The 27,035-nt window shown below is 47.2% G+C and overlaps 1 protein-coding gene across 14 annotated transcripts in view; it reads right to left on the reverse strand.

Annotated features, from left to right (window-relative positions):
- The window catches only part of MYT1L (myelin transcription factor 1 like), a 476,241-nt gene that overhangs the window by 386,316 nt on the left and 62,890 nt on the right, over nucleotides 1-27,035 (reverse strand). The window lies entirely within an intron of this gene.

The raw sequence follows: 27,035 nt of genomic DNA on the forward strand, positions 1-27,035 counted from the left end.
CTGGCTTATTGTACCCTCAATGAATCCCCAACAATAAAAAGAAAAAAAAAAAAAAAAGATTGTCAGCAAGGGCTGGCCCCAGGAATCCGATCCGGGCAGAGGTGAAGGCCGTCAAGCCTGTAGGTGCATCAGAGGCCCCAGCGGGAGGCCAGCCTGTCTCAGCCATCTGGGTTCTCAGATGAAGGAGAAAAAGTAGTGGGAAAGGAGACAAAATGAGATTGGTGTGAGTGGAGGGGGAACGCGAGGACCACTGATTCTTTGCAGGGTGGAATATACCGCTGTCCCTCACCTTCAGCCAGCCTGGGAAGGGACCCGGCCTCTGGCAGTCAAAGCCTCTGCCTTGTAACCCATCCCAGCTGCTGTCTTCCCAGAGGCTGAGCTGACCACGCCGCAGCACCGCCCAGTCAGCTTCCTCCCCCACCTCGCTCAGCCAAGGAAACACTGTGGCCTTCTCTCACTTTAAATTAATTAGTAAATTAACTTTTCTATAATTTAATAGATAAGTTTATTTCCTATCATCCTTCAAGGACTATTGAATGTTGGGGCTATGAATTCAGATCAGTAAAGTTCACATCCCTTTTTACAAAAAGTACCCCCACTATTTTGTTGTTGTTCTAAAGCGAAAATCTAATTCTTGATTGGTTCCAATGTGAAAAATAGCAGATTTATGACATTGTAGGGAAATTTAATTTGTAAATTATTTCCGTCACATAGTCATTTACTTTTACATATTTTTAGAAGATTTTATAAGCTGAATTTTATCTTTATAACATTGGATTCAAAAAAGATAACAGAAGTTGAAAGCTCAAATCTATTTTAGGGGATATCCACTCAGCCCATTTTATTCTTTCATCTGTATTTTGGAATGTTTAAATTTTCTCTTCTGAAAGTCACTAAAGAGTTTTAAGAAAAAGCTTTAGGTCAGGGGCAAGGTGGACTCAGTGCCACGCTCCCCCCACCAGGCTGCTCCCCCTGGGCTTGTGCAGGAAGGCGCGGGGACGAGAGCTGAGCCACCGCAAAGTCCAGCAGCTGTGCTGTTGCCCTGACCCAATGGACAGGGGAGGTGTGCGCGTTCTGTGCTGCAGTTTCAAGGTGGCTAGAAAGAAGGCACATCTGAACTCGCTATTTGAGAGAAAGAACAAATGAGTGAAGAAGGAACCTTTTAAGAAGGAGCCAGTTTCAGCGTGCAGACCACCCTTCAGCTCGCAGACCACCCTCCAGGAAGACTTCCGCCAAGTTGAGTGTGGACAGAGCCTCACCTGCTTTGTAGGGAAACATTATGTGGAGAATTCCTCCCTCCCTGCCCACCTGAGAGCTTAGGGTGCACTCCCTTCTTTGGAAATAGAAGGGTGCCCAGCACCGAATGGGAACCTGGAAAGGAGGCTCGGTGAGATCTCCCCGCAGACGGCAGAGGAGGGAGCTGGAGGAACTGTGGGATGGGTTCACTGCTCTTCCTAATGCCGACATCTGCAGGGGAGACGGAAGGAAGTAGGGGGGATGCCGCCCCCTCCCACCCTACGCCCTGTCTATTTTTTCCATTAGGAAAATAAGTGTTTCAAATCCCGAAGAAAGGTCTTGGACCGGGGCCAGCCTCGCACACAGTGTGGGGCGGCCACATGGCCTTGCGTCCAGTTCTGTCCTGGTCTTGGGATCTTCTATAGGCCTGAACCAGAGGGATTGCATTTCACTTTCCACTGGTCCCACACATTGGGAGCCTGGCCCTGCCTCACACACCGTCTTCAGAGATGACACCAGTTTTGAAACTGTTGAAAGATTGTTTCTGGGTCTCCTTGCCTCACCCCAGACCCCTTCTGGCTCCTGAGGCAGCCACCCCAGTGCGCAGGGCTCTCCCCGCATTCCCCCTCAGCCTCCCATCCTGTGCCCTCCCCGTGCCCGAGTCAGGGTGACTCTGGGGCTGGTCACCTCCACCTCCGAGGAGCCGCAGGGCACCACCCCTCTCCGTGCGGTCTCTGTCTCTCCCTGACCCCCGGAAACTCCTCCCCAGGACCAGCCGTTTCTGGTCAGCCTTAGTCCGAGGACTTTGTGCCTCACCCCTGACTCAGGCTTCACTGTCCTTGGTTTATTTCCCAGATATTGGCAAAGCCATCACCCCCGGGCGCCCGGGTCCCGCGGGTGGCTCTCCAGGCCATTTGGATGCCCTGCAGTGCCCAGGGCCTGCTCCTGACACGGAGGTCCGGGGCCAGTGCGTGTTCGCCAGGCAAGCACGTTAAAACGAGGAAAATAATATTATGGGGAAGCTTTAGACGAAAAGTTCCCCACACCAGCCACCTGCGGAGGACCTGAGCACTGGACAGTGACAGGGGTCGCGCTACTCCTGCTCTGCGGCACCTTAGGACGCCCTGGGAGGGTCTGGGAGGAGGCAGTGCAGGTGCTGGTGGCTGGAGCTAAGTCACAGGAGACCTGCTGGCCTGCTAGAGTCTGTTCTTCCCCACTGCTGCGTTCAAGGCCATTAGCTAGAGGCTGCCTCATGGTTTGGGCCCCAGAACTCACTGTTCAGGCTGCTTTTCCCTCAAAACTCTTTGTCACAATTATGAGGAATATTTGCACAGCTGCGTCAGCATATGAGTTAGCTGCACTTGTGAAAATCAGGAATATCCAGGGGCCTTTTAAACATCCTATTTCCCTGTATAACATAAATAATGAGGATTAAAATATATTCATTAAATAACAAAACATATACAAAGTTGATGAATGACATATAACTCTCATATCACAATTCTCTTACCTCCTGTGTGCGGGTTTAGAGTTTGAAACTATCCAGAGCTGCACCTGCCTCCAGCTACCTGGCAGCAGCTTTCCTGTCCTCCAGGACCCGTTACCCAGCCCCGCTGTGCCCTGACCTCTGGGTGTGCTTCCTGGGCCGGAGCCCCAACTGTGGAGAGCTGCAGGGCTCAGGCCTCAGATCTTGTCTCTTCTGCCTCTGCACATTTTTTACCTGATCTGGCATTAAATACCATCTCTACACCGAGGACTCCCAAAAGCAAATTTCTAGGCTGAAACTCACCTCTGAACTTCAGACTCAGAGGTCATCCCACTTACCACATGGCATCTCAACTGAAGCATCTAACTGTCGCCTTGAGCTTCACAACCCCACAGTGGGATTCTGTGTGTTTCCTGCAAACTCACAGCCCTGGAATGTCTGTAGAACCACGGTGAGGAGGTTGCGAGGGTGACTGCAGAGAGGCCCAGGGTGAGGCTCAGAGGGAGCCTGTGCCCCATACCTGCCAGCCCTGCCCAAGGCCCACACCCAGGGAGTTTAGCGGCGGCCACTGCTAAGAAGCACCCAGTACCTGCCCTTATCCTATTGGTGTGAGCCAGGAAAAAAGGCTCATTTTATGGAGAGTATTTCAGATATATTTAATACCATTATTTTAAAATTAGTTGAAGTTGAAACTTATACATCTTGCACTTTATAAAAAGGTCTTTTCCACTAAATTATCAAAGATAACTTTAACTCAGATTTTGTACTGATTTATATAATTCTGAAAAATACTGGAAAGGAAATTAACAATACCTCCTAGTGAGGTTTTTTTTTTTTTTTTTTTTTTTTTTTTGCAGTTTTTGGCCATCGCCCTACTCCATTGAGCCGCAGTTGCTGCCCCTCCTAGTGTTTTTCAGACACTGTGCTCATGGTTTATGTGTCTGTTCATTTAATCCTTCAGATATTCGGAAAAGTGCAGACTAATAACACCACCTTGTAGCTGGACACTCAGGAACATTAATGAGATGGCCTGGTACAGCTCATAGTGTCTAGTGAATATGCAGGCTGGGTATGGGTCTGTTGACTACACTAGGTATATTTCTATGAAGGACTAAAGACCATAATCATCACTGTCATCAGCATAATTATTGCCCTGTGTGAGAGACAGGGTGAAGTGGTAGCTCTGTAGCATAAATTCCATATAGAGTTTGGATATCTGATTGAGTAGTTCAGCTTTATAATTACCTTAAGAGTACAGTGATGCAAAAGTACATAACAAGACCCTCCCAATTGGCAAAAGCGGCGTATTAAAAATTTGTGCAATGGGCTTATAATAATGATTTAACTGGCAGCACAGTTATTTACCACTGAGTTACAATATAAACACTGTCAAATAGCAAAAGAAACTTTATATCATCCAATGAATGGGTGTCTTATCTAAATAGTAGCAAACATTTCCAGATTCTGATACCTAATTATGTAAGATTTTTATTTTTTTGCTGAAATCACAAATATATAGAACTTTAGAAGTGGGAGTTTAGAATTTTTTTGGCCCAATAGTCTTATTTTGCAGATGAGGTATTTATATAAATGCTTCTTGAGTTTAAAAAAAGTGAAAAAAAAAATTAGCTAACTATAAAATTCAGTCTAGAAACACAATTTCTCAAGAAAACATTAAAATAGCCCTCATTTGGGCGGCGCCTGTGGCTCAGTGAGCAGGGCGCCGGCCCCATATACCGAGGGTGGCGGGTTCAAACCCAGCCCCAGCCAAACTGCAACAAAAAAATAGCCGGGCGTTGTGGCGGGCGCCTGTAGTCCCAGCTGCTCGGGAGGCTGAGGCAGGAGAATTGCCTAAGCCCAGGAGTTGGAGGTTACTGTGAGCTGTGTGGGGCCACGGCACTCTACCGAGGGCAATAAAGTGAAACTCTGTCTCTACAAAAAAAAAAAAAAAAAATAGCCCTCATTTATATAATTTACTTAGCAAATATAAGCCAACTTGTGCTGGATCTTAAAGCATACTGACTATATATTTTTTAGAAAGGTAGGAGAAGTGAAGCTAATAACAGGGACATAAGCTGAAGGGACAGAGGATGATGTCACAGTTCCTGAACCTGCAGGGAGACTCTCACGCCCATCGCTCTGCAGCCAGCAGTCTCTTGAGAACATAAGTAGCTATTTCCTGTGTATGTACGTAGAGCTATGTCTACATTTATATCAGACATTTCATGTGTCTCAGTATACATATTTAACAAGACTGTCTTTTATACAAATACATTTGTATTATTCATTAAGTTTGAAGTGAGTTCCTACATATATAAATGTAGGACCTCTTTATTAGCTTTTCCAGATATGTCTCATTCTTTTTAAAAAATGCATAGATCCAATTATATATAAATATATATTTGTCCTTTTCCTTGTATTTGAAATTTTAAGTTTCCATGGTTTTATTATTTCAAATATAGCACAATGAGTACCTGTATCTGCAGCCAAGCATGCTTACTAAGGAGTGCCTAAAAGCTTGAGTTTCTGTGAGTGGAAGTGCTTGGTCACAGGGTATTCACATTAACATGTACAAGACTTTGTCAGATTTATGCTGAAAGGCTGTACCATCTAAACTCCCACAAACATAAAGTGGCTTGTTTATACCTAAATGTAGCAGCCCAGATAGCCTATGGCTAGGAGGAGTGAGAGTTGTAAGAAATACCTGTATAGCTCAGAGGAACACCTTGGTGGAAAGGGCTAACAAGCATGAGAGCTCGCAAGATGAGAGCAGTGGTGAATTGGCAGTCTCTACACTTGTGGTGTTGAGAGGCACGAGATCAGCCTTATATTAGGCTGGAGGAGAAGGCAGTCGGGAGCATGCGCATTCTATCACAGACCCGCTTACTCTGACTCTGTCTCCTCTCCTGCCTGCAGAACGCCAGCATGGCGTCTCTCTGCTGAAGATTACCAAGCTCTATTACAGACTAAGATCTATCTCCTCTAAGACTGGTTTACTCTCTATAAGACACACTCTCTCTCTCCCCTGCTGAAGTAGATAGATGCCTTCAGGCACCTAAGAGAAATTGTTCCCAAGCAAGGTAGCTTCGTGGTCTGCGTCCAGAACCTAGTTAAGCTGGGCCCAAGACCTGGCCAGTCCTGGGCCCTGACAAGTGGTGTCAGAAGTGGGCTGTGACACCTAAATCTTTTGTGATCTATAAATAATAAATATAAATATAAGGTGCACCTACTTAATGTACACTCACTGTGGGCATGGCATTATGTTAAGAATTTATATATATATATAATATGCATGTACATCTGTTATTTCCAAGCCTTATATTGACATGAGAGCACATATACTGTGTCCTGTAAAGTACTAAACTGCACAGCTAGTAAGTGGTAGAATCACAGTTTGAACCCGTGAGTACCTGCCTCCAAAGATTTCATCCTCTTGAAAACAATGTGGTACTTTAAGTTAAATCAGGAAACCACAGATACAAGTTTATAATTTATAAATTCCTCTGCAGCAAAACAATGTGTTTTAAAGTCCTTGTCATTATTAAGCAGGGAATTATACCTGACATCTCCTTTATTTTTATTTTTAATTGTTTACTCGCCTAACATAGCTTTGACTTCAAAACAAGTCCTCTTTCTCTTCATTTAAATTATAACTCCAATTCTTCAGTGGCTTGTCAGTAGATGGAGCCTTTTGATTCATTTGACAGCCCTTTTTTATATGGTGAATGGTGATTCTCAACATGAAAAGCCAGCTGGTCGACTTCATTTTATAATTGAACAACGTATTTATAGGAACGATAAGGAGGGACTGGGCAGCTGATACGTTAAGCCCATGACTCAGGAAAAACAGCGTCAGCAGCCCCATCCTCGGCAGCGGCCTCCCCTTCCTCAGCCCTTCCAGGACACGGTTTTATTTTGTCTGAAAGAGACTGAGCTTCGAGCTCTGCGTTCTGAGTGTAATGTATTAGGATGTGTGTTGAATAACACGTGCTACGCTTTCCTCCAGGCTTCACCGGCAAGCTGAATGCAGAATGCTGATGCGCCAAGATGGTGAATCTAGAGTTCTTGACACGGAATTCTCCTCAGGTGACTATTTACAGGTCTTGTTGACTGAGCTGTGATGGTAACACTGGAAATTCCCTGTGCTCTGCCCATGGCCACTGGCAAGCCGTGTGCCAGGGAGGGGACACGTGACAGGGGCCACCAGCTCCCCACCCAGATACCAGGCTGTGGAAAACTAGTCTCCTGGGGAGCACCTGGGCCTTGCGGGCTCTACAGGCACTCGAGCTGATGGCCCTGATGTCGTCACTGGCTGTCATGGAGTGGCTGCACTGTGCTGAAGGATTGCACTCAAAGCCACTGTCCCCTGACTTACCTTTGGTCCTCAGCTACCTACACATTGCTGTGAGCTCAAGGGGAGAAAGGGGACACCTGTGTAAATGCCTCTGCAGAGCTCTGTCTGATGTTCTTGTGGAGGAAAGTTAGACATCCTCAGGTTTCCTGGGATCGTGCGACGAACCCCCAGACCACAGTCCCATGGTCACGCCAGGTACATGGCTGTCAGCAAGATCACACGGGTGTCACTAGACTCACAGATGTGTCTCAAATACATGAAAAGTAGGCAGGATGGTTACCCAAGTTCACTGGAAGCACGGCTTTAAACTCAATGCTTTTTAAAAACTCAATACCTCTTGAGTTTAAAAAAAGTAAAAAATATTCCCCACTTCCCATCTCAGTGGCTCCTGGAAAAAATATTGACAACTAAATGTTCACATGTGAGAGGAACATGCCAAGCTGTGGGGTAGTGGGAGGGAGACGTATTCTCCCTTGCACTCGCCCATCCTGGATCTGTCTACCTCTCACTGATTCACAAATGTGCAGGGCGGCTGAGTCACCACCTGAGATATTAAAGGTTTGTTGAGGAAAAATAACAGCAATAAAAAAGAATCAACTCCTGACTTAGGAACCTAAGCCATTGGGTCTGCATTCACCTGCCCGGTGGCCCTCTAGGCTCATAGTTTGTTGTGTTTGTTTTGTTCTGTTCTTTGGATTCTGGTTTGATTTTAAAACTAATCAGAACAAATAACGGGTTATGGTGGTTCTTTTCAGAGCTATGCACAAGTTCTGTTGAACCAGAAAGACCTGAAAACTGATACTGCAAATCCACTCAACAATGGGAGGAAATTTAAGTTCACAGTTATGCAAAGGCTGATTTTGCACGTATTCTAGAGAGAGTGAACCCAGTGGCAACTACACAATAAGGTGTACACTGCAGATCATTCGATTCCATCACGGAAGGGCAAATGAAGAACGGGTTCTGTTGCGAAGGCTGCTCATGTAGAAAAGTTAGGTCTGTTGGGGAGGGGACAGGTGTTGCCCAGGAAGAAAAAGAAAGGCGCGAGAGGCAGGTGACTGAGAAGCAGCCCCACCCTCCATTCAGGAAGCTGCTCCACGGAGCTGTCCCTGTGCCCATGAGAAGCCCTGAGGTGTTCTGGCCCTGCCCTCGTGCCCCTCAGGGCTGCCTGGAGCCCTGGGCTTTACCCTTCAGGTCAGCATCCCACAGAGCAAGGGCTGTGCTTAGGACGGCCCTTCCTTCAGCTTCATCGGGCTCCCTTTGCCTGAGTAGGTGCATCTGTAAAAGGGAAATGGCAGGTTCTTCTCCAAAGCATCATGGGGGAACCACGGTTTGGGGACCATGAGCAGGATCTGAGGGTAAGATGCTGCCACAGTGTCCGGAGTGGCAGCCCTGGTATTCTAGGAGGAAATCACTCATTCTTCAAGTGACCCACTGGATGATGACTTCCTGGGAGTTACGACAGGCTGTAGGGATCGTGCAGCTCTTTTCTTTAAGTTCAAGGATGGCGACGTGTGTTTCCGCAGGAAAGCCCTCTAGGGCAATGCTGCTAACTGTCTCGCCCTGGGCCCTGGGCTCTGGGCCCTGTCACTGCCACGTCTCTGGATCAGAATTGCTTTTCAAGGAATACTGCTTATCACTGTGCCCTTCAGAGATTCTGAGAAATGGGGGCTCACATCAGAATTCAGGTAGAAGAGTCCCCAGGCTGGCCGGGTGTAGCATCTGCCACGCCCAGCACTCACCAAGTACCCCTGATGCCACGTAGTCAGCGAGGAGCAGCTCGAGAAGGGTCCAAAGAAGAAGTGAAGCAAAACACGGGGCAGTGAGGACTGAACTGCAGGCACAATGGCTGGATGGGTCCAGCTCAGTCCTGGAGATGGAAGACCGCAGGATGGAGGGGCCCTCCATGCTCTGGGCGCTGCCATGAGGACTTTTCCCGCATCTCTGAGGCTCTCTATGATGCCTCACAGACACTGGGCCTGGCTGGAGTGGCCTCTGCTATCTGAGACCACGGTGCACTCATGGCAGGTTGGAAGAGAGAACCGGGGGTGGCTCCTGTGCATAGCACTCGGGCCAAGCCAAGCAGCACAGATGCCCTCTCCGATGTGCCTCTGAGAGCAGTTCTGATGGAGAGCAGGCCCACCTGTGTCAGCTTTCCTTGGACAGAAGGGGAGCCCAGGACGTGGCAGCTGCTTGGAGAGTTAGGAGTCAGCTCAGGCAGCTCTGGAGCTGAACGGAAGATATCCACGGTGGACACGGAGAGGGGTCTGGGTCCCCACCATGTCAGCTGATGTGGTGGCACTCTGCTGTGTCCCATAACAGCCCCCATGCACGAACAATGCTACCTTCTCTGAAACATGGTGGGCTACAGAGCTTTTGTTCGGTTTGGTTTTGCTTCTCATGACCCGTGGCAGGATGGCAGGCACACGACACCAATCTTATGACCAGGCTTATAGCTCTTAGGCAAGTCCATGCTCTTTTATGTACTAAAATATGAAATCAGTCTGCTATGAAAACCTGTTCTGCAAATTCTAGATGAAAACTCGCTCATGCTGACCAGGTCCAGCAGCAACATCTGTGAATCCTGAGGGCACATTTGTCCTGTGAGCTCCTTGCTCTGCTCCTTACAAATTGGAATGAAGCTGACAGTGAGGAACCAGAACATAACGCATACGCATGCTCTCTTCTAGATCATCTCCATTAAAAATAATAGTGTTGGATGAGCTTTTAATTTCACACTTGTTTTGCTATCCTGCTCTGAAGGTCAGGAAAGAAGAAAGGGAGACCTGCCTGTGGACCAGACAGGGAAGACGCAGGTGTGTGTGCCGCTGAATTCACAGGTCCCTGCTATCGCCCGGGGGCTTCAAGCAATGCATTGACAATGGGGGTGGATCTCGCCAAGTTAGAAGTATTATTTTTGGTACTTGTTACATGAATTTGCTGTGTATTAATGCTTGAGTTTCAGACTTTATAGATAAGGAGGAAGCAGAGAGATGCAGAATTTTATTCCTCACATGGTGAGGTCAGCAGCACTGCAGTCCTCAGGGGCCCACCCTACCTGAAAATCTCTAGTCCTTCTACACTGGTGTGTTTCAGGAAGCAGTGGACATAGAAGCTGATGGAACGTCCTTGCTCAAATTGCGGTGTTTCCTCTCCAGTTCCAATCTCAGGCAGAGAACCTGTGTTTGCACCCATCTACCTAGATGAGTTGTTGCCGTGCTCCTTCAGGAAGCCCTAGTTTGGTTTTTGTGCATATATTGAAATAAAAGGGATGTTCAGGCTTCCTTGCCTTTCCTTGCGGACCTTGGCCCAGACCCCACTCCTGAGCTCTAGGCCTTGACCTTCACCCGGCCCTGCCCTCTCTGGAGATGCCTTGTCCTTTGTGTGCGGTCCATCTGCCAAGGTGCTGCTTGGAACCCATCAATTTCTCTTTTTTTGAAAGTAGATTTCTTGTGGCAACTAGAGTTTCCCTTTCCAAGGTCTGTCCTCAGCAGTCATCTGGCCTTTGTAGGTGAAAGTGTGGTTCTTGGTTGCTCCAGCCCTTTGGGGTCCACCTGCCCCCTTCTTACAGTTCTGCCGCATTCAGGACAGGTCAGGTGAGCGGAGAGCCCCCTCCCCAGTCCCTGCACGTTCCATACAGACACCAGCACAGCGCCGGCAGCGTGCTGAAACCCCCCTTGGATAACTGGCTTATCCCTACCGTGAACTGTGAATTCATATTGCTTTACCTGTTTCCATTTTTTTTTTTATAATGTTCAATGCTCTTCCATGTACCCTTCATTTTTAATTAAAAGAAGCTATTTCTGCCATATGAGGAAAGCCTGATTCCAAGTGGAGTTTATACTACCAGCAGGCAGAGGGGCTTGAAAACCCAGTGGTTTTATTTGCACTGCATCTGAATTTTGAGGCACCTAGAGACACAGTATGGCATTGTGCTCATTCATAGTCCCCAGGGAGTCTGGGAATTCACAGGTCACCGCGTGGCCCTAATACCTCAGATTCCGCGTTCTCCTTCAGCCCGAAAACTGCCAGAGACCCATTGGCTTTCTTTTGTTCAAGTAAGATAGAGGTTTTTGGAAAAGGTATTTTCTGGCCCCTTCTGCTCCCTGCCCCATGCAGCGCCTTGAGGGCCTTACCCCGCTGCCTCTCCCCCCAAACCCCTGAAGGTCCGAAACATTCACAACCAACCAGGAACTGGCGCTTTCAATACAGCACCTGGACCCGGGGCACGCGCAGAACTTGGTCTGTGCCAAATGCTGACACACAGGTGGCTTCATCACACACAACCAAAGTGAGACCAGCGCACAAAAAGGGGCCATTCTGTTATAGTAAATGCCTGTGCTTTCCTGACATAGTGATTTCAGCAGGCTGATGGAGCGTGGTGTGGTGAGGAATGGGGTTTGGTCATGCTAAGGTCTCCAGCAGTGCCCTCTGCCTTAGCATCGAGCCATTTCTGTGTGCGTTTACGGTGTTGCCCTGCACACCTCATTTCAGTGGACACTCCTTTTGACCACCTTATCCTCAAGGCCCACAGAAAGTCAGCAAGGCCGGGCTTCTCTGAAGACGGCCAGTGACATCTGTGTGCTGCCCAGAGTGCTCACTGGGTGCCAGACCTGCTGCACAAATTCCCAGCCCCGTAAGCACCAGCGTTGGGATTGTCCTTCCTCCAAAAAGGGGGAGTTTAGGGAGCCCCTCAAGGTTGCATGATTGTGCATTTTTGAGGGCCAGAGGTGGCATCTAAACCAGGTCTGCATCACCCTGACAGTTGGTGTGTCCTGGGAAACCCCACGGTCAGGGGAAGGCTGGGATAGTTGGTCACGTACAACTCCCAGGGCTACACAAAGTAGGTGGTGGATGCAAAACTGAGCCTTTTACATTTTTCATTTAAAAGATTCTTCTGTCAAAAAAGGTACATTGTTATCCATCCTCAGTAAAAAGACAGGAGCATTGCAAGAGGAAAGGAGATACAATGTTTCAAGCTTTCTCTGTTGACTGTTCTGTACAATCTGGATCCCTGGGGTTTCTCAGGACCCTGGGTCATAGGGACAAACAGTCTTGAGCAGCTCAGGGTAATCCAGGTCTGCTGCTGCTGAGACCGCCCTGGCCAGGTGCACCCAGTACCCTGCTCACTGGGTCAGTGACCCTGTCAGGCCTGATCAAGGCCCCATTGGGCACCCAGGAGTGATTGATTCCATGGCAGAGAAGGAAGGGTGGTGTCCCTTGGTATCATTTTGGATTTATCAACAACAGAAATAAGGCTTCTGCAAACGTACTTAAAGACAAAATTTCTCTGCTTGCAAGGTGTATGGAGATCACTGTTTTCCAAGTGCTCGAGAACCACTGTACTGGCTGACGTTCATCCAGGGGTAGCCGTGGGCCCAGCATCCACCAGCAAAACCACAGCCAGAAATGAACCTGAGCACTCCTGTCTCAGTGCTCTGCGAAAGTAGCTCAGAGCTCAACTTGTGATAGAAATGCTTTGTGCATGAACCTGAGCACTCCCGTCTCAGTGCTCTGTGAAAGCAGCTCAGAGCTCAACTTGTGATAGAAATGCTTTGTGCACTGTACAAGCAAAGGTGTCTCTGTCCCCATATCATGAGATGACAGTGCAAAGTGAGCCCTTTTACAAGAAGCTGCCCTGTAACTAGGGGCTCCCTGACCTACAGGGGGCTGACCCTCCTCTTCACTCTGTCTCTGTGGTTTGTGATGATCTCAGGTGTCAGTGTGGGTGGACCGTCCCCTTCCTTTCCCCTCTTTTTTCTTTAATCCTCATTATTAATAACTGATCATCTTATTAAGTAAAATGTAAATTTTACTGGCGATATATTTCTTGAGTAAAATATTTGATGCTTTGCCTTAAAAACTTAAATTTTTGAGAAATGTGTGCAAACTTGGGAAAGATTGGATAAAATGACATCAACATGACAATTTCTAGATGGAAGGGATTTGGTTACTTTCATCTTTTTACCCTTTGTTTATCATTTTAAAACATTAAGTAATTATTTTTCATAGCAATACAAATTAAAACATATGTGTCCAATTGATTGCACAATTTTTTCCATAGCAAAACAAGGAAAGGATAATATGCCCGTCAATCCCATATGACCCTGGATTACATTATTTGAAAGTGAGGTTCAGTGTCCCTTGACACAGCAGTAGCCACCTTCCAAACATGTCATTGCTTCTCGCCCACAGAGGCAGAGTCTTTAGATTAAAGAACGGCGTCCCTCTTCCTCCAGCTCCCAGGGGGACCTTGGCAGGCTACAGGCTCTCTCAGTCAGTGCTCAGCTCCTACCACGTCTTGGAGTTGGAGGAGATTTCTAGTTTTCACAACTAAGACATTTAAATCAAAAGTTATGCTGGTAAGAACCTCAAATAGAATACTAGGTTGGACAATTAAGTTCATGAACTCATCCTAGAGAAAGTTCTGCTACCTCATTGATGAATATCACTATGGTCACCTTCGAAGCACTTTCCCTTGGACATCTGGTGACCATGAGGCATGTAGCGCTTTTCTAGGCTGAGTTTTTGAAGTTCATTGACCTCATAATGTCCTAATTTCCTATTCAAAGAGCTAAACTATTTGGGGTTTAGCTTGTGAGTGTATGGGAGGTGTAACCACCCTGGTTGGAAGGAAAGAAAGAGAAAATTATTACTGATGCAACGTATGAATCATTTTCACATAGTCTTGATATTTGATGCTATAGTGCTGCCAAGACTCTTCTTTTGAATTTCTGAAGTTGGTACACTGATGAATGTCTTAACAAAGCAACAAGTTTGTATGTCCTGTCACAGCACACGTCTCAGCAAACCTAATTTGAACCTGTTCCTCCTCCTTTCCTGCCATGTTCAATGGATGAAAAAGTATGATCTTAAAAGTGACTTTTAAATCCGTATTGATGTCTTATGAAAGACATCTTTTTTTCTTTTTTGAGCAGAGTAAAAATAATCAAAACAGAGGGAAGACCAGGGACAAATCTGGGAAGCTGGAAAGTGTGTCTGCCTTTCTTATCTGTACTCACCACCTGCCAAGACACGGCACCTGTTCCTCCCCCCTCAGAATCCCCACACTGCTCTGAGCTGCTTACTCCCATATGACCTCATGACACCAGGAATTAACTTTAAAAATGTGTACATCGATTGGTAGAAGGAAGGAAGGAAGGAGGGAGAATGGGGAAAAGAAAAAGACATCAGTAGTGTGGGCTTGCATCGCTTAAGTAACTGGACAACCAGAGTTTATTATTAGCTTAAAGGGAAAAACTTCCCTAAAAATAAGTCCGTGAGCACGGAGGCCAAGTCTGTCTCTTCCCTTCTGCCGATCCCTGCCGATCACAGAGCCTGAAAAGGAGCACAGGCCCCAAACACCTCCCAAACGGATGGACACACAAAATAAGCACGCATGTCGATAACATTGCATGTAACTAGTAATGGTTAGTGCCACATCAGGAGTGTTCCAGGACTCAGCACTAAAGACAAACTACAAAATTTCACTTCATATTATGAAGTAACTTGATGTTCTAGCTGGAAGAAAAATGTCCTGTCCTACATTTGTCTCCTTCATATATTAATTTGGTCTCACGAAGACGTCACCTATAATACTGCCTGGCACACAGTAGGAGCTCTGTAGACAAGTGACACAAAGTGAACTGGTGCTTGTATCTGATCGTTCAGCTTCCACTGCCCAGCAGCGGCTGCTCTGGGGAAGGGCCTCTCAGGAGGGCACCCGGCGGCCCACCCCAAGGTGGGACGAGACAAGGAAGGAGACGAAATGTTCATGTAGAGGGACTGGAATTGTGCTGAGTAAAACGCATTTCATTACAATTTTCTGAACAGGAATGTGAAGAAAGGAAGGCTAATCCTATTTTAAAAGCCCTAAAAAGGTTCAGTCTTCAAAGACAGTCTTGGTGAATTCTTTTGCAAATGGAACAAAATTATTTTGGTAATATAATAATCCTTTACACAACCTTATCTTCTTACAGTTTGCTTAAATCTGACCATGTCCTCACGTGGCATCTTCCTTAATCAGCATAGCCGGATTTAAGGTCCTACTTCTCCAGGAATAACAAGGGTCCCTATTCATAGACTTTATAAAAAAATAAAAAATGTTTTTATAAAGCTAGCGGTGGACAAGCACCCTGCAAACTCAGAAACTTCTTTGCTCACCAGTCACATATAATGTAGAATATACATTTGACCCTGTGTGGGGGACACTTCCTTTCAAATAAACACCAGGACCCTAGAGGGAGGGCCTGGGGTGCTGTGTGTCACACCCAGCCCGGGGGCCTTTGTCCATAGGACCCGTAAGACTTGCATGCAGAGTACATGGGGCCCGAAGGCGCATGTGTCCTGAAGGTTGGTTGTTTTTTATTTTTGGACTACGGTGGGAGCTGGAAGCAACGTAGCTAAGTCACTCTTGGCATCTGAACATTATACAATACGTTTCAGGATATGCAACAACTGTGAGTCTCAAAGTTTGTTTCTAGTGAAAAAATACAACACAGAAAACATTCACCCTAATTGGCAACTTTGTTAGCAGCTGTTCCAGAAGAAAACTATGTGGAAGATTGACAGTGTGCACTGGCAGGCTTGAAGTTTTGAATGACTAAATTCTAGACACAACCAAAAGGTGATGAAGAAAGGACTGTAGCAGAATACTCACAGAACCTCAGAGGCCGCACCGCCAACGTGTTCAGTCCACAGGGAGATGCCCAGACTTGTGAAGGATGCAACATATGTGTCACCTATCAGACCAGACCTGGGTCACTATCTGGTCACCCTATCAGACCAGACCTGGGTCACTATCAGGTCATCCTATCAGACCAGACCTGGGTCACTATCAGTTCATCCTATCAGACCAGACCTGGATCACACCTGTTCCGTCCCCTGGCAGATGCCTGATTTGGCGTATTCCGCCCGACCAGATCTACTTCTGTGAAAAGTCACAATCTGGAAAAATGCCACCTTGTGCTCTAGTCTTTGGTGGAGAGAGATGGTTCCCCCAAAACTGGTCAAGGTGGGTTTTTTTTGTGTGTCCATGTACAAAACCAAACAGTAAACTTTTGCCAGAGTCTTGGTTAACAGATACCAAAGAAGGGGTAAATAATGATGTAACCATAAAAGAATGACCTGTCCCTGCACAGTGCTCATGGAGGTGAAATGCCTGCACACTGATGCCCTTGCCCTACTCTGCCCACTCTCTGTGGACTGGACAGCAGGGATCGTGGCCCTGAGTTCCAGTAGGAGTGACAGAGTCAGAGGTCCTGGGAGAAGAGTGGCCCGCGCCAGCTCAGCGGAAGCAAAACCACCACATGTGTTGAGGGCTCCTCCTGCCACAGGGACCGCAGTCTCCAGCAGCAGAGCCTGTTCAGAGGGACGGCAGTGGCAGAAACACACAGCTCCCACACCCTGGCCTGTGGGCACTGCCCAGTGACCTGCTTGCTGTGGCTGGTCCATGTCCTCCCTGGAAACGGAAGTCCAGGAATTCTTCTGGCTCTCCAGCCGACCAGCTCTCTTGGGGCAGGAGCGCTCCCCCCTCCCAGTGCATTATTTTGAAGTCCTATCAGGACACAGATGTGCAGAGTGTTTTCCCTGCAGCAGCAGTGTGCCGTGTTGTGTCGATCACACATTCCAAATTACATCAAGTGCGCGATGGGAGGGGACATCTGTGTCCAGCACACGGCCAGCTCGACTGGTGGGGGCACTGCCTGTCTCTCAGCATGGGACAGGGTACTGCTCAGGGCACGAGGCCTTCCAGCAAGGCTCACTACTGAGCCAAGAGTGATTTTATTTATTTTTATTTTTTTAGTTATTTATTAAATCATAACTGTGTACATTAATGCATTTATGAGGTGTAATGTGCTAATTTGATATACAATGTGGAATGCTTACATCTAACTGATTTTAAAAACTAGCCATGGAGGATGGAAAAAGAATCTTAAGGAATGGAGAAAAGAACAAAAGTAGAGACAGGAATTATGGTGGAAGGTGATTCATGACCTCGGGAGGCTACGGCCTTGAGGACGAGCGTGAGGGCTTCTGAGCCCCTCTGGAGCCCTGCAGGAGCCCTGAGCTCTAGCCCAGTGCTCGGGACACGCCCTGAGCTTTGTGACCTCTTGAACCTTGTAGAAAACGGCTCTAGATTGCCCTTTGACGCTTGGCGACGTTCTCACCAGAACTTCAGCTACTGATGTTGTTGTACATCTTAAGGTCACTTCTCAAGGTCATGCAAAGTCACGGTCTCCATGGGAGATGAGGAGAACCAAGGCAGTGCAGACCTCTTGGCTACAGAGTCAGCTGTGAGCTCAGTTCCCCATGTCATTAGGTTTCAGGAATTTTATATAAAATAATAGATGTGACCCTGAGTCTGGAGGACAGTGTTGTTGCTACTATGATCACAGTGAGTAACGCCAACAAGGAACTGTCAAGCAAGCTACAAGTGCAAGAGTCAAGTTTGCACAGTTTCAACTGTCATCGTCAGTCAATTTCTCACCAGTACACACTTTAGAAACCATTTTTAATCAGAATGGTAGTAAATAAAAAGATGCCAACTACTTATTCTTATAAGGTCAGATGCCCATGGATTTCAGAGTCAGAGCAAAGCCCAGAAAGATGAAACCTCTTTGCTGCAATCAATTGACTTATCATGGGGGACAGTTAAATGCTATCACTTCATATAAATGGACTTGGACATTTCGCTGTTAAAAAAAAAAAACAAAAAAAAAACCCTGCAACATTGAGCAAAGATACACGAGATCTCACTAAGACACATATTAAAGCTTGTATAAAGGAGTAATAAAATGTAACTTTGAGTCCCTCATTCGAGTTAATTGAGACCATCTTCTGATTTGATGAAAATGTCTTCTGAATACCCACCACATCTATATGACCTCAGGAATCAGCAAAGAGGGCAGGGCTGGTTGGTCATCAGAACGTCACCCTCTCAGTCGCTCACCAATGCCCAGAACCTTTGAGTAGACCCTCTGGGTGACCCAGGGCTGAGTTAATATAAGGAAATGAGGCTTTCCTGGACTACCTGGATGAGCCCACTGCAATCTCAAAGGTCTTTAGAAGCAAGAAAGAGAAGAAAGAGGCATAGTCTGAGTGGGATTTGGCTTCGAGGGGCAGCCAGGAACTCAGGCAGCCTCTGGATGCTGGAAAGGAGAGAGAATGGTTCTCTCCTGAAGACTCCAAAGGGCTTCAGGGCTGCCGACCTTAATTCCATCCCAGTGCCACTTATCTTGGACTCCTAACCTAGAGACTGGAAGGTAATAAATATGCACCATTTTGACTACTAAGTTTGTGGGGATTTGTTACAGCAGCCGACAGGAAATTAAGGCAAGGCCTATGGCTTCGGCTGACTCAGTCCGAGGCACCTGTGTCTCCCTACCTGAGGCTACAGGTGCATCTTTGGTGACCTGAGTGTGGAAGAGGAGCCTGTGGAGAAGTGGCAGGGTGGGTGCTCAGTGGGTCCCAGGAAGGGGGCTGCCATCCCGCAGGAGCCGAGAGCTCCTCCTGTGAAGGAGTCTGTGAGGCCCCCACCTGAAAACCTCCTCCTCCTCATGGCTGAGACTTCACTGCACCTCTACAGAGGCTTTGCCTGTGGCCCAGGACTTTGTGGGGAGGGAGCCTCAGGCACGAGAACCCAACACCATGAGAGAGGAAGAGGGTCTTTTATAGCAGCAAAAGGAGAAAGCAAGGCTGTCAGCGTGGGGTCCAGTCTGCCAGGAGGCCTTTCAGCGAGGCCTGGTGTCCACCAAGTGAAAGCCACAGGGCCTGGCAGAGTGCCCACCGAGTGTGAGCTACTGCGATGTCACTGTACACTCAAGACACTCAAAACGCCTAGCAAGAGAGCAGCCAAAAGGCAGCGTGATTTTATTTAAGGTAAGGGCTACAGGGACATCTAAAAATGGTAAATCTTGATTTATTCCTAAAGGGGAGTAATAATTAATTGTATTGATCACTTGCTTATTAGGAGCCAAAGTATTTAAGCTTTTGCCAATTAAATTATACCTCGAGTAAGTAATTATTGCTCAGTCCTTATTTTTCCTCTAAATTTCCAGATTAATATGAGGGTACAAATGGCTATATTGTTTACGTTTCTAAGGTAAAGTTCAAGTTGTAGCTGAGCCCTGAGCCCTGCACCCTTTAAGGACAGGATGAGCCGTGTGTGTCTGGGGTGTGGCGGGCAGAGAGCGCAGACACCCCGTGAGCACTTGTGGGACAGGCACCGTGTCAGGAGTGGGCCCTGGGACAGTCTTTTAAGAAGAGTGAGTCCCAATCATGTCCCACAGTATCGCTCCAAGTTACTCCCCAGTTAATATCCTACACCAACAAAATGAAAGACATTTGTAGAAAAATGTAATTTATAGGATTATTTGGAGTTAAAATCTAAAAAAAACTACCAATTAAAATTAGACAAGAGTTAAATTATGGTAAGTTTAATAAATAAAATATTTTGCCGATGATTTAAATAATGGACCTTACCAACATGGAAAATGAAAATAATACAAGGTAAAGCACAAATTCTTATTAAATGTTAATGTATACGTTAAAAGCTGCTACTTCTAAATGAAATTAGAGGTTCTTCATTTTTCTTTCTGTTGCTTATTTTCTACCATTTGCTTAAAATGAACCCATATTCTTTTTATCATCCAAGAAACAACACTGTAAATTATTTTAAGACCCACTAGACACAGAAACACGTCTGCTATGTTTCCGCATCTCTCTCCTACCCTGGCATGCAGCCCTCTTCCAGAAGCACCGTCCCCAGTGCCCTGGGTGCCCCCAGCTGCCCTCAGCGTTCCAGCCTCAGGAGGGCTGACCTGCCGCTCCAGCTGGGCCCAAGTCTGGTGGTCACAAGGACTGCACCAGGAGCTTGGATGCTGAGCAGGGTAGGGGTGTCAGCCAAGCAGGAAGCGTGTGGTTTCTGGAGAATCTGGAAGCAGTAATATGCCCAGTTTCAGGAATGTCTTATTCTTGTAAAAATTTACCCACAACCAATTCGAGAGCATCTCTGGGGCATCTGCTGGGGCCAGACTCACAGGGAAACCAAGCGGGAGACATTTCCTCTGTGGCAGGGTAGGGGGACACACGTCTGACGAGCATGAGGGGTGAAATGAGATTCACCGAAATTCTGAACTAGCACTCAGCTCTCCTTCCTACCAAACTTTATTTCTAGTGTGTCAAATGTTCCAGCAGTTGGAAGGGAGAGGGGCCCTCCTGCACCTGTCTGAGGGGATGTGCCCGGCTCCTCTCCCAGGCTCTGCGGCAAGTGGCCGGCTAAAGGAGCCCCTGCCAGGTCTTTACTCTTCCTGTCCAGACGTCTTAAATCCGTGGTAACCCCAGCTGTGCTTTCGGTTCCAGGTTAAGATTCGCCCCTTTTGTGGCCTCTTTTGAACCCAGGTGCTCCCTCAGGAGCCTCACCTTGCAGCTCTAGCCTTCATCTCTGCCTGAGTCCACACTCCCCATACCAGCTGGCCTGGCCCTTGACGTGCAGGTGTGCAACCCGGGTCCTTGACTCTGCAGCCAGGTGGGCGCAGAGGCAGCACCGCAGAGTGTCAGTGTGGGAAACACTCTAGCATCCAGCAGGGATTTACTTTAATTTTAAAACTGATTTCTATGTTCTCAAGTATAAGAGCAGCTATGGTGGGAGGGCAGGTGTCAGGCTGGAGGGAAGCTGAAGGAGGAAGCCAGGCAGCAGTGCCTGCACACACACCCCCCCCACAATGTCCACACTGACACCAACGTCCTTGGAATGGAGGAAAAGGTCCCTCTTCCTCCTCCTTTCCCCCTGCATCCCCAACAAAGGATAACTTCTGAGTGTGTCCTAAGGATGCCGTGGCTCTTGCAAACACCTTGCCCCCTTTTCCCCCTCATCTCTATCTGAATCTTTCTAGAATATTCTGGAGCCTGTACATGTATAGTTAAAACAATCATCCTTAATCATCAGAGAAATGCAAATAAAAACTACTTTGAGATATCATCTAACTCCAGTAAGATTAGCCCAGATCACAAAATCCCAAGACCAGAGATGTTGGCGTGGATGTGGAGAAAAGGGAACACTTCTACACTGCTGGTGGGAATGCAAACTAATAAGTTCCTTTTGGAAAGATGTTTGGAGAACACTTAGAGATCTAAAAATAGACTTGCCATTCAATCCTATAATTCCTCTACTAGGTGTATACCCAGAAGACCAAAAATCAACAGTATAACAAAGATATTTATACCAGAATGTTTATTGAAGCCCAATTCATAATTGCTAAGTCATGGAAGAAGCCCAAGTGCCCATCAATCCACGAATGGATTAATAAATTGTGGTATATATACACCATGGAATATTATGCAGCCTTAAAGAAAGATGGAGACTTCCCCTCTTTCATGTTACATGGATGGAGCTGGAACATATTCGTCTTAGTAAAGTATCCCAAGAATGGAAGAAAAAGTATCCAATGTACTCAGCCCTACTATGAAACTAATTTATAGCTTTCATATGAAAGCTATAACCCAATTATAACCTAAGAATATGGGAAAAGGGGAAAAGGAGGAGAGGGGAGGCGAGGCAAGAGGGAGGATGGGTGGAGGGAGGGTGATTGGTGGGATTACACCTGCGGTGCATCTTACAAGGGTATATGTGAAACTTAGTAAATGTAGAATGTAAATGCCTTAACACGATAACTAAGAAAGTGCCAGGAAGCCTATGTTAACCAGTGTGATGAAAATATGTCAAATGGTATATAAAACCAGTGTATGGTGCCCCATGATGGCATTAATATACACAGCTATGATTTAATAATAAATTAAAAAAAATAAAAATAAAAACAAAAAAGAAACCAAATTCCTAAACTGTATTTCAGTTAAGGTAATTCATCATCTTCATATTCAGTTAAGTTCTTAGGCAACTTTTTCTGCAAAATTTTAAATTTAATCAAAGAGAAGGATAAATAAAAATAACATGGTTTGATCTATGATGGCACCTCTAAGAGAGAGAGAAATAGAGATGCCGCCGAGGACATTGTGACTCAAAATGGCTTTCCCACCTCTGGGGAAGGCTTGCAGGTCTAGATGGGGGTGCAGGCTGCCCCCAGGCACCTGCCGCCTCTGGGAACAGACACAGTTGCTGTGGGTGTGTTGACAGGCAAAGGCAGGGGGGTGTGGGGCAGCTGCTGTGAGCTACTGCACAGAGTTAGAGCACGTGCGTCACGCAGCCCCTTTCGACTGAGTCAGCATATGAAATTTCTGGATAACAGTCAAAACGAGTACTGGGCGTCGTCAGCAGTGGCACTGCCCAGTGTCACCACTGATGGCGTTGTCACACCGGTGCTCCACACGGGCAGGGGTCAGGGGCATGCCGATACAAGGGAGACTTGGGACGTGTCTCTGAGAACCAGTGCTAAGGAGAGCAGACACACGGGATCACAGCCGCGAAGTGAGGCAGAGAGGCGGCGCCCGGAAGAGGAAGAGGCCACGTGTGTGAGAGCCCCACATCTGTGTGACGGAAGCAGGGGTGGTGTAGCAGGCCCGGCCAGTGAGGAGGCATTTCACGCATGCCTGCTATCTGAGCATTTGCCTTTGTTAGGCTGGGAGCTAACGGTTATCTAAGTCTTACGTGAAACATTTTTTAGATGAAGAGATCGCACAGTCCAGGAGAAATGTTCTTAAAGAAACTCGCACACAAAAGCTCTAAGTATAACAACAGCTGGGACAAGAGACCCCTGTAGGTGTGTGCAGGGCACAGTGCGCACCAGGCCACCTGCTGCAGGGCCACGCGCTGTGCACCCCATGTGCTCCCCAGCGTGGTGCACAGCTCCCTAATGTTTAGGTTCACACAAATGCTCATGTGACTACCAAGTGCTGCACTCTGTGAGATCCAGTTAATGCCATCCATGGAAGAGCCCTGCGAACAGCTGCAGCTCAGAGCTAGACTTGGCTCCAGAGCCAAGCTCCTTCACCCTGGGTGTGGGAGGCTATAAGGGTGGAGGGCCCGCCTAGCAGCAGGACTGTGGGCAGCCTCTTCCTGGTACTGTGGTGCCATATCCTGTGGGGACTCTCCGGGGTACACACCTTCTGAGAGTGCCCTGGGGTTCGTCTGGGCCCCTCTGTGTAGCTTCTGAGAGTGCCCTGGGGTTCCTCCGGGCCCCTCCACCTCTCACAGTGGTTTTCTTCTCTTCACAGTGGTTGTTGAAGGGTTAAATGAATTAATGCAGAGATGTATCCTAGAGCAACGGTTATCACCTAGATCAAGAAATCTTAGCCATTACTACTGTTGCTATTTGATTAAACTTTGCCTTAAACTTTCAAAAAGTGATAGAAAGAATTACAAAGTTACACATGAGGCTGAGAAATGCTTATTGTTTTTTCCAAATGAAAATGCTTACTGGCTTCATCCAGTCTTTACTTAAGGAAGCACCAGTCACCCTCACAAGAATCTCAGCTGTCTCCCTCCTGCAGTCTGTCCTACGCCCACGTTCACCCTACTCTCCTCCCGTTTTCTCCTCCTAACTTTCCAGGGTCGGGAGATGGTCTACAGGTTGCAGTTTTTCCACTTGTATAACCTCCACGGGCCACGTCCTTCCCTACCTCTGTGCTCCTGATTTAGATTTTTATTATCATAGTATTTCATTCATCTACTTCCAGGAAAGATTTGAAGCAATTTAAGATAAAAGACATGTGAATGAGCAATAATTAGTAATAAAAGATCAAAGGGAAATGTCCAGGGAAAGAGATGGCATTGTAGAAAACCTCTGATTCTGTGACGTAAGCATTTCACCTCCTAAGTGCAGAGTGCGTCCTCTCACTGCTCTTAGCTCCATTAGACTCCTCCTGCGCCTCCTCCCTGACACCTGCCTGGCTGCCCGAGCACAGGTGACTGTTCCCAGCACCTGTCCATTGTTCCTTAGACCCAGTCATGCGATATGTCAGGAGGAGACCTTGGGAGATGAAGGTGCACAGCTTTTTAAGCACAAGCCTCACCTTTCAGTTCAGCCAGGAGACACCCCCCACAGGCACCTGCACTTGGGGGAGGGCAGCTGAGCAGCCACAAGCCCACCTGGCACGGAGAAAGAAAAGGAGCTGCTGGGAGCCCAAGTGCCTTGGGAAGGGATGATTAGCTCAGTCCCCATTTGCTGCTGGATTTTCAAAAGATTTTAATTAAGAATTTTGTTTGCCTAAAATGTGAATCTTCTGAGCAGAAAGCATTTGTGGAACTGAGGCTGGCTCCTTTTCCCACTTGTTAGTTATTTGCAGCATAGACACATGTAGCTGTTGGTGCCGACAGTGACATGCACAGAATTCACATCCGTTTCATACCAGAGAGGCCACTGTCAACTGAAGCGAGCCCAGCACGGCCCTTTCTGGACCCACTGTGTGTCTGCCACGTCATGGAGACTTCTCTTCCTGTAGGCCGGCATCCTCAAACTGCGGCCCGCGGACCACATGAAGTGGTGTGAATTGTATTTGTTTCTGTTTTGTTTTTTACTTCAAAATAAGATATGTGCAGTGTGCATAGGAATTTGTTCATAGTTTTTTTTTTTTTAAACTGTAGTCCAGCCCTTCAATGGTCTGAGGGAGAGCGAATTGGCCCCCTGTTTAAAAATTTTGAGGATGCCTGCTCTAGGCAGTGAGTGGTCACAGCCCAGGCACCTGGGAGGGCAGCTGATGCCGGGAAGTGGAGAGCGTCCTTCAAGCAGACAGTGTGCACGTTGTTCACAGCCACAGCAGGGGTCTGATGGCCAGGACTTTGCTGCAACGGTGAGACTCATGGAACAGGGGGCATATCAGGGTAAGGGACAGTCTGTTCTGAAGACAGAGTCCTCCTGGAGTCGCTGCAGGGCACTGCTGGTAGCTTACCCTCTCCACCCACTTAGGGCCAAAGCAAACACAGGGGGACAGACAGAGGTTTGGATGGTGGCTGAGAGTGGCGTATCCTGTGTGCTGATGGGGGCACGTGTCAAAAGGACAAGAGGACAAACTGGTCTGCAGGTCCTGGGCCAGCCGGCCAAATGGCTGCCATGAAGACCAACCTGAAAGGGCACAGTGGGGTTCATCAGGAAGAGGGTGAGGGATTTAGACCAGAAGTTGGCAAACTGAGGCCATCAGTTAAATTCAGCTGCTGCCTGTTTCTATAAATAGTGTCTGGGAACACAGCCACACCCATCATCAGGTATCCCCCGTGCTGCCTGGTGCTACGGCAGGAGAGGTAAGTAGTTGTACATGGACCACCATGTAGCCCCAGAGTCAGAAATATTCACCATCTGCCTTTTGAAGGTAGAATTTGCAAACTCTTGTTTCTGATCACGACTCCAGAAACTAAAGTCCAAAGAGAGGCTGTAACCTCGAGAGCATTGTACCTAAACCCAGGTTAGGACAACAGACACCACTTGTGAATGGCAGGATGGGATAAATGCTCTTTTTTTTTTTGCAGAGACAGAGTCTCATTTTATCACCCTTGGTAGAGTGCCATGGTGTCACAGCTCACGGCAACCTCCAGTTCCTGGGCTTAGGCAATTCTCTTGCCTCAGCCTCCCAAGTAGCTGGAACTATAGGCATCTGCCACAGCACCCAGCTATTTTTTTGTTGCAGTTTGGCCAGGGCTGAGTTTGAACCTGCCACCCTCAGTATATGGGGCCTGTGCCCTACCCACTGTGCCACAGGTGCCCCCTGATAAATGCTCTTTTTAGGAGAAGGAACTAATGATATCATTTGGCCATCTTTGAGGATATAAACAGCCAAAGCTGTAGTAAGAAGCGAAGGCATAGTCGTCCATAGGTCAGTGACAGACGGGCCAAAGTGTGTCATAAAGGAAGCGCAGAGAACATGTGCACTGTGTGTGTCGTGCAGATGCCAGTCACATGTCCACACACGGACACACACATTTCTAGGTACCCAGACAGGCATTCTACAGGAACACCTCACCAGCATTCCTGAAGAAGAGTGATTTCCAAACTTCACCTTGCTTCACACATAGAGTTGGCATGGGTCCCAGAGTTTGCTTTTCTAACAAGCCCCCAGGTTATGTTCCTACATCAGGGACCCCACTGAGGACACTGCTGAAGAGAATCACCAGCATTTCTAAGTTCATAGGTCCCTTCTAACACCTCCTGTAGAGTAACAATTCATTCAGGGGAAACACAGCCCCTACAATTTGCTATATGACCTTGAATTTGGAGCTCACATCTGAAATGACCACGGGTGTCCTCTCTCCTCGGGGTCTGATCCCCTGGGCGTGTCTCTGGGTTGGAGCCACAGAGACTGGTACTTCCTCCTCCTTCCCTTGGAGGTTGGTGGTCTCTGAGGCAGCTCCAGAGTCCCCAGAAGTGACGTGTGTGCAGCACACGGTCTGTATTTTAGGTCAGAGCTGATGTAAAAGTAGTTGCAAAATCAAATGGGTTGAGTCAGTAAAACATTTTACAAAGGGTTAAATCAAGAGGGCTTTGTAATAATTAGATCAAACTATGGTTATAAGAAACATATCCAATCTCTTTTTCACACTCAAGAGTTCACAGAAAAATACCTAAAAGTTCTCCAAAAGGCCTTCCTCTTAGTAAATACAAAGCCTGTCTTTCTCAGCAAAAACTACCACAGGGGACCTTTGAGTGGAGGAAACCAGTCTGCAGAAAGGATCACCACCCCCTCCATGGGCTTTCCTTCTATTCATTCTGCACTAAACTCAGCAGAGAGTGCCGTCCCCTGAACGTCTAGGCTTTAAGGAGCCCCTTGGGCAGGAAGGTCCACCCATTACTCTACTTTCCACAGGAATATATTCCAGAGGAGAGTAGAAAAGGAAAATTCTAGCCAAAGAAAGAGAGTAAGCCCTGGAGAAAAATATCAAAGAGACACGGGGAGTAAAATCACCATTAGTGCTAATATTTCAGGAATTATGTAATCTTGTTACTTCATGGTTCATTTTAAAGTGTTATGGTCAAAAGATGAAGAATCACGAGAACATACGCTCGGGTCACGCAG

The sequence above is a fragment of the Nycticebus coucang genome, chromosome 4 (assembly GCF_027406575.1).
Source record: "Nycticebus coucang isolate mNycCou1 chromosome 4, mNycCou1.pri, whole genome shotgun sequence".
In the NCBI taxonomy this organism is placed as follows: Eukaryota; Metazoa; Chordata; class Mammalia; order Primates; family Lorisidae; genus Nycticebus; species Nycticebus coucang.